The sequence below is a fragment of the Neolamprologus multifasciatus genome, chromosome 5 (genome assembly GCF_963576455.1).
Source record: "Neolamprologus multifasciatus chromosome 5, fNeoMul1.2, whole genome shotgun sequence".
Lineage (NCBI taxonomy): Eukaryota > Metazoa > Chordata > Actinopteri > Cichliformes > Cichlidae > Neolamprologus > Neolamprologus multifasciatus.
In genome coordinates this window covers 2,394,918-2,407,991 of record NC_140443.1, presented here as the reverse complement: position 1 = coordinate 2,407,991, position 13,074 = coordinate 2,394,918, and the positions used below count along the sequence as shown (strand labels likewise).

At 42.9% G+C, this 13,074-nt stretch overlaps 1 protein-coding gene and 1 long non-coding RNA gene across 2 annotated transcripts in view; both read right to left on the bottom strand.

Moving 5' to 3' along the window:
• Positions 1 to 13,074, bottom strand: part of LOC146517771 (semaphorin-3D) — a 124,435-nt gene that overhangs the window by 46,625 nt on the left and 64,736 nt on the right. The window lies entirely within an intron of this gene.
• The window catches only part of LOC146517773 (uncharacterized), a 36,454-nt gene that overhangs the window by 17,669 nt on the left and 5,711 nt on the right, over positions 1 to 13,074 (bottom strand). Inside the window, exon 1 of the long non-coding RNA XR_014874210.1 lies at positions 6 to 13,074. This exon is cut by the window's right edge and continues 5,711 nt beyond it. This is a non-coding gene — a long non-coding RNA (uncharacterized LOC146517773). The remainder of the gene's footprint in view (positions 1 to 5) is intronic.

Below are 13,074 nucleotides of genomic sequence, written 5' to 3'. Positions count from 1 at the left end.
TTAACCCTTTAAGACCTACCATAGAACCAAGTCCGCCAGAGCTTATATTATATTGTTACATGCTGTGGAGCCATTTTTGGGAGAATTTCAAGTTGCTATACATCAATACAACCATTATAGCCCAAATTTTAATAATATGTCTGCATTAAGTGCATAGTAATGACATAAATTGCAAAAAAGTGCAATAAACTACAAAAAAATTGAAAATCGTTTTTGTTTTTTTAACATATATTTCTAGTTAGAGAAATTTAAGAGGCTTATCCCTCAAAACTGTAAATACAAAAAAGTTGCACAAAATAGTTTCCCACCACAGGAAATTTATTTTAAGTGTCTTCATAGTTTTATTTTTGAAATACACCAATTTTTATACACTGCAGGAAAAATGAAAATAAATATTATAATGCAAATTTGCAAAAAAGCAGCATCTGCATCAAAATAAACTATTTCCAGCAGTGCAATATGAGTCCTAAGCATCCCAGAAACCACACAGAAAGTCATAAAGTCAAACATAACTTTTAAAAACACCAGTATAGGCTCATGAGGCCCTGATGGTAAAAAACTACATTTCCACAAAATGACGTCACTTCCGGTTTCGGGCAGGTCATGGCGGACGTGATAGTTCGCGCTGATGGACGTAGGAAGTGTTACGAACAGCTGATCGGATCAGCAAAGCGTGTTTCTGGAATATTATGTTTTTGTTGCTGCAAGTGCTTTTTATGCAGTTTTTGCAAAGCTATATGTGGAAGGAAACTGTGACCGAGGACAAGCTGATGGCATAAGATGTAAGTACAACTCCTCTGGTTTCATATGCAAAAAAAATTATTGCGCTAGCTCACGTGGTTGCAGAGCTACCGGGATTTAAAAATAGTTACGCAACACAGAGCGTGCTGCTCCGACTGGCTTTAAAGGGTTAAACTCCTTGAGCATCGCAGCAGGTGATGCATTTTCTGTCCTGTTTAACAAACCAGCACGCCGCATTCAAAGCTCCGTCCTTCTCTTTCTGTCTCTGCTTTGTCTACACAAAGTTCACAGGGAAGTTCGTGACCTCGAAGCATGACTTCACATGTTTTGAAACTCGGCCAGCTGTCCGCCAACGTGTTCTCTGTCTGGATCGCATGAAATAACCTCCCATTAGTCTGTGTTGCTCATCCAAAAAAAGCGTCTTTGAAAAGACAAATAAAACAAACTAGCGCGCTATTTTCACGCCTCAGTTCTCATCTCCACCCGTGGCCTCAATACTAATGAGATTTTTCTAATTCTCCACAATAAAGGTGTTTGTTTGTAGTGCAGGAGACACAAGAAGAGGAAAGGTTTGTTCTTGTTAGAGGCCATCGCGCTATCACGTGTACTGCTGTCGCTCTGCTCTTCTCTTTAAGGACAACAGAAACAGTGATGGTAAAATCAAAGAAGCAGCTGTGCTCACAAGTTTGTCACCACAGTAATTATAGTTTCTCAGCTTCAGTGTGATGTTTTCCATGACCTCATCTCTGCGTCGGATCAGGATTCGTGCTCTGAATCAGATTAACAGCCACAAAAAGCGACGTCGAGGGTTAAAAGTTGAACTCACAGCAAAAGAAACCTCAACACTGTATCCCCCAAAACTCTGTTTGTAAACAAATGTAAATTCTGTGGTTTGTGCAGATTAATGTAACAGTACATGTGCCACTAAGGTGTTTCACAGCGCAGCTTCCACCTGTTGTGTTAAACGTCTGCATGTTCCTGCAGCAGGTGTGTCACCAGGACTTTGATGCGGTTCAGAGGGAGGCTCAAGTGTTTTGTCCTGATGATGAATAAAGGCTGAATGATGGCAGCAGCTGTGTGACTGAAGGACCTCACTCACTGAAGATAATCACACTCAAACACTCACCGCCTCTTTGTGGAGTCCTTCAAACCTCTCACAGCCTTAAGCCCACCGGCTTCCACCCTCTTTTAGAGTCATTTCCCAGAATTCCTCCCAGAAGCTCGTTGTTCTTGATTACCTCGCTTCCTCCTCTGCACTCAGCGCTCTCCTTTCTCCTCCTCTCAGCCTTTTATCTCCGACCTAATGTAAGAAACTTACACAAAGAAGCCCACGTACCTCTTTCTCTTCCTGCTAACCACCTCTTACAGCAGATCAAACAACAGGCTCCAGCTTTGTTTTTTAGCCTGCGCTTCCTTTACTTCCTCTTATTCACACAGCGCCAACTCACCACAACAGTCGGCTCAAGTTGCTTCATATTGTGCAGTAGATCATACAATAATACATACAGAGACCAACCCAACAATCATATGACCCCCTATGAGCAGCACTTTGGCGACAGCGGGAAGGAAAAACTCCCTTTTAACAGGAAGAAACCTCCGGCAGAACCAGGCTCAGGGAGGGGCGGGGCCATCTGCTGTGATTGGTTGGGATGAGGGTTTGTCACTATCGTGTATCTGAAGGAGCACACGGACGAGACAAAGGCGCTCGTTTCAAAACATTTAATGAAATCTCATCTTTTTATACACCAGAGGGCGAGACATGATGTTTGTGCTGATTTTAGACATGAAAAGCTGTTTTTGACCCAAACACACAAACATCTACGATCAAATCACACATAAAACAACCATGACTGGACTTTAAATCTCAATATAAATGGTGCACTTTGATGTTCCCTCTAAAGGTCGTCTCTTAGTAAACACAAACTGTAATTTAATCCAGTGTTGATGAAGATATTAAGTCTAAAATCCTGCTCGAGTTACTGGATTTTGCAAAATGTTTGCTTATTGAAAGACAAGACAAACGTTGGCCTACAGCATGAGCTCAGGTTGGAGCAGACGAGCAGATGTTTTGTGTATGCATCCACAGGATTATCCAACATGAATCAATGAACTTTTTTTATTCGGGAGGAGATGGATGAGGAGACGACTCACACCCCCTCTTCTCCTCATCGTTTAATCGTCTGTGCTGAATCTCGGCCTCGGCTCGTTCCTCCCTGCGTTGTGTGCGCGACTCGTCTAAACTCATGAAGCTGAACAGATCAGAGGAAAAAGGCCGATTTTGACAGTAAATTCTTTAACATCGGGATCATTTCTCTCTAAACATCTTTGATCCTTCTCCCATATCTTCTTCCTTTAATTCCCCCACCTCACGGCCCCTCGAAGCTCTAAATCACAGCTAACGAGTTTCCTTTTGAACCTTGACACAGATAACTGCAGGCATTTAATAGATCAGGTTTCAGGACTTTAAAATGATGAAAACCACCTCAGATGCAGAGCTAAGATAACCTCAGCAGCTATTATTTCACCGGTCGGCCCACATTTATTTTTCCTTAATTTAACCTGCCACGCCGACTGCTGTCAGGCGCAGTTTACAGAAATCAAACTGACAGACGTTTACTTTCAGCTCTGATGATGAGGTTTCATCGCTGGCTTCCTTCTGCCAGCGCTTTTCCTTGTTTTACTAAATACACGACTGAAAAACGTCTAATCAGCACCTGATCAGTGTTTGCATTATGACCCTTCACACAAATTATTTTACACTGTGTATCCACTTAATTGGAAAGGGAAATTAAATTGTTATTATCAGTATTAATGTTCTTTATCTCCCACCATCTACACCAATCTATCTCCTTGCAAAAGTTTTCCCTTAACTACTGTAGTGGCAATTCCTTTTGTTTGACAAACCAAACATCCCACAATTAAAAGTCCACAAGCCACTGCTGCACTGAGATACTATTTCATACGCAGGCAAAAGAAGTCCACTGTCCAAACTTGAAAGTTGTGTTTTTATGGTTTATTTTATCCAGTTTGGCAATAACAAGATCCATTTTTTGTTACTTCCTGCTGCTTCTCCTGCTCTGGTAAAAAACCATAGGCCCACCCCAGTGCATGCTGGTCCTATACCAGTCTCTTTATTTATAGAAAACAAAAATGGCCCTACAGCTCTTCCTGACTAATTTAACAAAGTAACATCAAACAAACATTGAAACAAAATATTAACCAACAAACAAACTTGTAAATAAATCCCAAAATATAAGTAAACTAACAACAAACTTTAACTAATTTCAAAATAATAAAAAATAAGAATAAATAGCTCCAACAACTACATCAAAATGAAGGATTACGTATAAAAATATCAGATTTATTCAAATTGAATGCAATACTTTCGATGAACCCCTTAAATTAAAGCTGGAAGTCTGCGCTTCAGTGCGGCTGTGTGCAGTCGCATCTATGATTTAATACTGACTGCAGTGTGAATGCACAGCGTACAGAGCACAGACGCAAAATTACAAAAACTATCACTGTTAAAATATTACAGAAAAATAGGTGAACATGATTTTATGTCTACAAAAAAATCTAAAATTATTTTGTTAGTTTTCGGGAAGCAAACTATGCATCCATGTCAGACACTGAACACTTTTAAAACTTAAAGAAGCACTTCGGGGTTTCCAGCAGGAGGATTCCTCCCAAAGAGGAAGTGGAAAAGCACCGATCACAGTTCACTTCATTCACCAAATCATCATATTTACCACATTTAACTTAGCTTCATTTTTTTAAACTAGTTTGTTCAAGTTTATGTGTACACAATGAACAGATGACTGCCAACATCTCCCTGCTATTATGCTGCTTTTATTAAAAGCTGACGGTGAGGACGACCTCCACCGTGATCCAGGAGCTGCTGACACCCCCAGCTCTCTGTAAATGGTCATTAAAACAAAATATAATTTTACATTAAATAAAAAAGTTTTAAACTTAATTAAAATAAAACATGTCTTAAATTAAAATAAGTAAACTGTCATGTTTATTGCTGCCAAAAACAAGTTAAACACATTTGGACAGTGAAGGAATGTCAGGATTCTTGCTCAGAAAAAGGATCAACATGCTCTGAAGTCAGAGCACAAAAACCTTTTTTGTAACAAAATATCGATTTCTGCTGTCCCTGTATCGATACATTATTAGAAACAAAATATCACCATGCTACACAGTATCGATTTTTTCCCCCACCCCTAGTAAACTGTAGTGAAAAAAAATCCTTTGTTAATACAACACTTCATATCGTTTTTCTCCAAGTCATCAGTTTGCATGTTTTTTCTCAGTACAGTTAATTAATCAGAAAGTTCTTAGATTTATACTAAAACTCAGTTTTGTGATTCCTGAAAACTTGCTAATGTTTGTTGCTTAACGTCTATTTAAGATGTTAAGCAATCAACCAGTGTCTCCTTATCTATAAAGGGTTTAGTTGGGAACAGCCAACAAAGAAAAACAAGCTGTCTGGAGGACAGTCGTGGAAAAAGGCGTCACTCCGGCCTCTCTCATTTCAAAAAGCCATTTTTCTTTAAACTCCTTTTGAAAGATCACATTTCTCACCGATTCGAAACACGTGTGTCGGGCATGGAGTCGCTCACACCTGTAATCGATAACTCCTCTCAGGACTGAGCTCGTCTGCATCGGCACGCGCGCACAAACAAACGTGAACTTCGGCTTCGCCGCTTCACCACAACAAGCGGCGGGCTGGAATCACGGCCTCGCCTCCAAACTAAAACCACAAACGGCTTCATAACAAGATCGTAAGTCATCTAGAAGACGACACACACCCTGAGCTGTTGTTTTACTCCCTTTTTTTTTCTCTGCTCGCTTTTTCTCCGAATTCAAAACAAAGATGAAGACATTGGAAATGATACGAGGGCGTGACGCTTACAGTAAGAGGAAATGTGCGACTGCAGCTTCGTCTGAGCTCATATTTGCTCTGAAGTCAGTCGAGTCCTTTGTGTTCGGAGAGAGAATGAAATATGTAGCCCAGAGCTGAGGCACATATTCTGTCTCCAGAGGACGAAACGATGAGGACAAATTGAGTGATATGTAACAAAACCGAGCCAACATTACCACAGAGGTAGAGAACATTAGCACAGCGAGTCAGAAGAAAAATGATCATCTGTCAGTCGTTAGATCTTCTGCAAAATCTGACCCAACACATCACACAGTGGTGACACAGCCGCAGCTTACAAATCACTTTAAACGATGCCTCGTGATCTCTTTGGTCACATTTATCATCTGGATGAGGACTTGCAGCTGCCATGACTCAGTTTTTCTGCCTTGCGTGGGGGTGGCCACACGTCAGACTCTCCCCTGGACAGAAACCCGCATCAAAAAGTTAAAAAACCCGAGAGAACATCAGAGACGCAGAAGAAACATCAACCCCGCCCGACAGAAGGTCGTCTCAGCAGATAAACAGCATCTTACTGTAACTGTAACCCAGCACACAGCAGCAGCTTCTGAATCCACCAAGAGATAAAAGCAGAGGACAGGAAGTTGTTCTGGAGCTTCCTTTAACAACATGTTGTCTGAAGCTTTTGTGGTGCCCCAAATCAAGAGCACATTCCTCATAAACGGTGCTTCCTGTCGCAGAGAGGCGCTGCCACTCTTCCTGCTAACATCTCGCTTATTTGCTTGTAAAAAGCACAGAATAAAGAGCAGCTTTACTCATGCACGCGCAACAAAAAGAGAGAATAAAGCAAAAGTAACACCGGTTTGGATTTGATGATCTGAGAGATCATCACGCCGTGCACGCAGGCGAGCTTCACAGCTTGGTGGTTTAACTCATCTGACTCCTGTGGTCAGTGCACTCCCCTGCTCTGAGGAATTACTCCACGCAGGATTAAAACCAGAAACTCACCGTGGAGGCCGAGCCGGCCTGTGACTTTAAAGAAGTAATGAGGACACTTTTTTGAGGACTCGGGGGCTTTCTGTCTCTCCGAGGGCTGAACCAGAATATTCCTGCTGTTTTCTCTCCTGTCTTACCGTTTATGGGAAGAAGCGCCCGGGAAGCCGATGACCTTCTTACATTCCCTTCAAATTAAACGTGCTCTGTATCTGACATCACTGCAGGAATGCGGCCTGATGTCTAACTCTGACCCAGCTCTTGATCACTGGGTTAGAATTACATCCTCACATTTGTTAGGCAACATGTTTTGTTTTCCAATTACTAAACTCTGCTGAGAACATTGTGTATGTTACCTTCATCTGCATGTGATCAGCACTGAGGTTTGGCCACACGGTGAACTGGATGCAGATAAGGGACGGTGCTGAAGAATTTATACCAGACTTACAATCATAAAGCTTTGTTTATGATGTTATCTCCAAACATCGGAGCGTGCCAAGTCCAAAAACGGCACAAACTCATGAGAAGGACAAGAGCAACAAGCGTGCTGATGAAATCTGGTGACTTCAGCCATAACAGGTAAAACTAACTGAACTCGCAGGCAACAACGAGCCTGAGAAACACACCTGCATCACACCTGGTGAATTAAACCTTTTTACAGTCTGTAGAAGTTCATATTATAAGGCTTGAAGCAACCGTACAAAACTAGCTCTTCTGCCTCAGCCGTGGCTTCTCTTATTCTGAAAGAATATCATCACAGACAGCTTCCTGCTTCTCCCGTTCTCTTACAGCAGCCTCATTCTTTAAAGAGGAGCTGAACGCTTAACCTGATTAAGATTACAAAGCTAGATGATCATAAAAATATAGCTAAAGCTTCAAATAATGAGTCGCAGCAGCTCTAAATGCTCAGCTTCAGTTTCTCCGACTCTGCAGGACTCAGAAAGAGGATATCCCTAACACGCCCCCCCCACAGAGTCATCTCAGGCACACAGCCCTGCAGTTCAGCTTGTGAGGGGCCGTCAATCAATATTACTGTTAAAGTTGACATAAAGGGGGAGGAGCTAAAACTGCTCATTCCAGACACCAAGGCCCAGTATCAGACAAAGAAGGATTATTTTGAATTTCATGCAAAGCTGCCTCGGAGAGTCCAGAAAGCAAAGAAGTGCAAACAGGCTCAGGTTTCAGGTCTAATCTTACATGGATGCGTCTTCAGCGTGAAGTAAGAAATGTTCTCACCAACTTCCATGTTGGAATATTTCTTTAATGTCTCATAGTTCTGGTGAGTTAATGTAATGGCTGATCAGCAGGGAATCAATTATAGAAATTCTTTAAGGAAACAGTCAGTGATCCAAGGAAACGTCAGGCCAGAGCCTAGAAGCAGCGCAGGGACCGCGTCTGCATATTTCTGCTGGTGTTTTCTTTTTTTAAAGTTCTCCAAACTGCCAACTGCTGCAGCTGGACACACACACACAAGATCTGGACTCTGGTAGTTTATTAATGATAAAATCCAATTATCTCCAGCTCAGAGAGATCGGACCATCGTGGAGGTTTGTTTTTGGCTACGTGGATTATGTGAAAATATTCTGACAGAAAGAGAGAACGACGACACAACGAATACAGAAGTTTGCTGTTTCCTCTGGGAGAATATTGCTGTGCTTGTGTAACATTAGCACACACACACACACACAGACACACTCATGTGTTACGTACTTTTAAGGAGGCAGTAGTGTTAGAGTGTGTTTGGTAAACACTGCTGGTGAAACAGAGTGAGCTGTCAGAGCAAGTCGAGTATAACAGAGTGTGTGTGTGTGTGTGTGTCTGTGTGTGTGTCTGTGTCTGTCGGTTTAATCACTCTGAGTGTTTGCTGAAACAAACAGCTGCCCATTCCTCCCTCTTCAGTCACTTACAGAAAGGCAAAAACCCACAAACTTCTGTGCGTGTGTGTGTGTGTGTGTGTGTGTGTGTGTGTGTGTGTCTGTGTGTGTGTGTGTGTGTGAGATTAAAGCCATGCCATCAGTACATGTAGCTCATAAAGCTACAAGCTGTGACGCTGTTATCTGTAACCACAGCTTCTTATCTGGTAACGAGTTAAAGATCGAAGGCAACTGTCAGCTCCCCACCGTGCAACGTTAACCAGCGTCTGTGTGTGTGTGTGTGTGTGTGTGTGTGTGTGTGTGTGTGTGTAAAATCCCCCTCCTCCTCCTTCTATCATGCAATGCCAGCAGTGAAAACAAGGAAATGACGGCTTTATAAAGCCGAACAAGAAGATCCTGAACTTGTATTAAAAGCTGCAGAGAACCAAAACAACCTGAACGATGAGATTAAATCTACAACAAAAAGCCAAATATGAGCCTCTGGTAACACTTCAGGCGTCCTGTGAGGAGTTTATCTGTCTGTCCTCTGAACAGGAACATTACAAACTCAACCTCAAAGTGTCCGATGTGTGTTTTTGCTGTGCACGTTAAAACGTGCGCCATATATCTGCTTAAACTGGTAACAATTACCACAGTTTCATCACTCTCTCATTTATGTCATGTTATGTTTATTTTCCCACTCACACATTAATCCACACATCTAACCAAACTCAAACCTCATCTTAACTTTACAGCGTCTCAGTCACCCGACCAGCTCACAACATCACTTCTTAGTTAGAAGCCACACAGGTGTTTACCTTCATCCTGTGAATATAAGAAGCGCCCGGCTCGCAGTTGCTTCGTTGCCTGGTTATGAAGATCTTCTTTTTCAGGTCCCTTTTACTCACTTTGCCAAATTTAAGAGGGGATCCTCCAGCTGTGGTGACACTTTTCATCTACATTTCAAGTTGTTGAGTTTATTAAATATGAGTCTGAGTGTTCAGTCTGAGCTAAGCTAACTGTGACCGAACGGAAACCAAGACTTCCCCTAAAATTCAGGTCACTGTATATTATGGAGACTTTGTCTTTGTCCACAAACACAGGTGTGTCTCTATAAGGTGATTGTATAAACACATCAAACTCCACACACACACACACACACACACACACACACACACACACACACACTGAGACCTTCAGCCAGCACAGTTTTAATTAACCGCCTCACCCCTCTCTGCCCTCCTCTCTCTGTTCCTTCGCTGCTCTGCTTCGTCTCAGGTGGTTGACAGCTTCATTAACCTCAGGAAACCGACCAACCAACATGTCATCTCTCCCTCTACCTCCCCTCCTTCCTTCCTTGCCTCCTTTCAAGGTCCTCTTTTCTCTACCTCCCTTCTTTCGCTGACACCTTACCCTCCAAAAATGTCTCCACGCTCATTTATCATGACTTTTTACCTCTTTGTGTTTCTTCTCTCTTCATTTTTTGCTGCTCTTTTCCTTCCTTTTCTCCTAAATCTACCGACTATAATCACAGCAGGGTCTAAGGTCAAAGTTTACAGTATGGCCAACGCCTCCAGTCCCACACACACACAGACACACACAGGCCGCATTCTTGACCTGATATTTCAGTAACAGTTCAGGTTTTTTGTGGATGTTTTGCCATCGCGGCCAAACTGAATCAGCGCTGACAGACTCCCCGCAGCAACAAATATTTCTATCGACAAATCCGATCACACTCCTCGGATTAAAGTGCATGTGGGCTGCAGATGTGTAGGCAGCTGTTGTAACGCTAAATGGGTATTTGTACACACTCAAATATGCCAGTTGGTGTTTTTATGTGTCAGAGGGGCCGGCTATCACAATAATGTGTGCAGAGATAACACCCCGTTGGCTCTGGGCTGTCACAGCTATCAGTAGGTGCTTTTACGTGTGTGTGTGTGTGTGTGTGTGTGTGTGTGTTGCATCTGAAAAATTCCCATCCCACAGTCCCACATGAGGTCAGCGTGTTTAACTTGGATTTTTTCCACACGAGTGTCAAAACTCCTCGTCAAAATGCGAAACAGCAGGAAGATGTTAAATCTGCTCTAAACCAACACAGGCGTCCATCCCTGAAACAATAAACCCAAACACACTCTGACACACTTATACATACACATATTTATATACATATGACTTTGGAAATGTAGCCGAAATCCAGAGGACTGGAGTTTCTCGCACTTTGCTGTCTGAATGTGAGCGTTTGGCGTTTCCTCGCCTTGAGCACCGAATGGGTGAAGAGTTCTGACACAGAACACAAAATTATTTGAAAGCTGTTTATTTATATTCTGCACAACCCTACACTGCTCCGACAGCTAACATGTAGTTTCACATTTACATCACGGCTCTGACCGTTTGAGCCTTCAGGTCTTACAGCTCCGTGTTTGACAGACTCGGTAACAACCTCATTTTTTAAATGCATGAGCTTCGAGTCTCCTTACAGTCTAACACACTTTCACTTGCTGTGTGAAGAAGAACTGATCAGTTCCTCCTACTGTTCTCTGTTAGATGAACAGAAGCTGGTGGTTGTGTTGACTTTGTTTACTGTTGGATTCCCAGCAGCTGCAGCAAACAGCTGGTTACCAAGAGTCTGATGGTTAAACATCCTCAGCCTCTGGTGGAAGGCAACCTGTCTGCAAACAGTCCCAGCCCGACTCAGACTGACTCAGTCACGCTCAGACAGATCAGTTTCAAAATAACTAGTGTCTACCATGGAAACGCAGGCAGATCGTTGTAGCTAACCTGATCACACAGACAGCAGACTGACTTTGTCTTACTGCTTTTTCTTTCTCCGTCCTGAGACTCCAAAGTGAAGATAGGAACTGATGACGAGCGGTCACAATCTGGCACCGTCCTGAAGGCGAGCATTTCAGAAGGAATGAGATCACTGCACACGCTGACAGTTATTCTGATTGTAACAACTGCTGTGACTGTTGCATTGTACGGAGCCCCGCAGGGGACATGGGAGAAAAAAAATTAAGACGGACTTTTGCGAGATCTCGCAAAACAAACTCGGGATCGGAAAAGTTTTAGCCGCCAGCTCGAAGCCGACCAGGAGGTCGAGGCACGATGTGCCGGGAAAGCGGTGTTCCTCCCGGCTGTAGTAGGTCTCGACCTCCCGTTAGCTTCGAGCTAGTGGGTGTCAGATCTCGGAAAACGTCGGAGCACTTTTGCAAATATGTGATGTCTTGTAAACCGAGCAGATATCTGACGTTTACACAACTACATTCACGCCTCAAAATATCTTAAAAGTGTATTTTGTGACCCAGAAAGAGTAATATTACAACTAAGCAGCTGCCGCCATTGTTGGAATTCAACTTTTGCAAGATCTCGCAAAACAAACTCGGGATCTCGCAAAACTTTTGCGAGATCTCGCAAGTTTTGTGAGATCCCGAGTTTGTTTTGCGAGATCCCGAGTTTGTTTTGCGAGATCCCGAGTTTGTTTTGCGAGATCTCGCAAAAGTTTTGCGAGATCTCGCAAGACAAACTCGGGATCTCGCAAAAGTTTTGCGAGATCCCGAGTTTGTTTTGCGAGATCCCGAGTTTGTCTTGCGAGATCTCGCAAAACTTTTGCGAGATCTCGCAAAAGTCAGTCTTAATTTTTTTTTCTCCCATGTCCCCTGCGGGGCTCCGTAGCATTGTGTTTTTATCTCAGTGAGTGGAAATACGTTTGCAGCTTTTAGCTGAAAAGTGAAGCCAGTGCAGAATTACTTTAAACCTGCATTGCTACTGATAACCAGCAGGGGGCGACTCCTCTGGCTGCGTTCTGTTTGTTGATGGCTTCATGAGCTCAACAGTTTCAAGTCATATTGAATTAAACATTTAGTTCTTTTTGTAAATGTTGAATTTTGTACTGAATGATTCGTGTTTTGTTTTGCACATTTAACAACTTGCTGAAACGTTCTCAGACTGCACCAACCCCACCTAAAGACTGTTTCCATGACTACAGCTAAAAAGCGGCCACAACTGTGCATTTCTCTCCAACTCCAATGTCGTCATCACACGAAGATGCCGTGGTGGAGTTAGACTTGAGTTTATGTTCTGGGTTTTAAGTTTGTTTGTGATTTGCTGTTTAGCTCCAGGCTGTGCTCACACTCGGCACAGCTGTCTCGTTCTGCACCCGGGCACCTTCATCCACCTCTGGCATGTATTCACACTCCACAACACCAACCGTTTGTCTGAACTTCTCAAACCTCCGCTCTTTTACAGGCTCTGTCTCTCCGTCTCCCTCCAACAGCCTTTTGAAAAGCACTCTTCGAGGACAGAGAGGTTCATGATTTCATAGGTTTTGTTAAGATCACCTCTACAAGTGAGCAAGTGTTACGCTTAATGCCATTACGAGTGGATCCCAGAGCAACTGTCGCGTGATCACATAATGTCATCACATAGTTTTGGTTGCCAAGTCCTGCACAAGTTCCCTCATCACCAGTGAGAGGTAAAACGTTAACGTCGATGCATTTAAAAACACTCCAAAGCTGTGTTTGAAAATTCAGACAGCTTAACATAGACTAATCTTAATGTATATCTCACAGTCACGAGCGAAATGTCCGCAGTATAAACACCCTG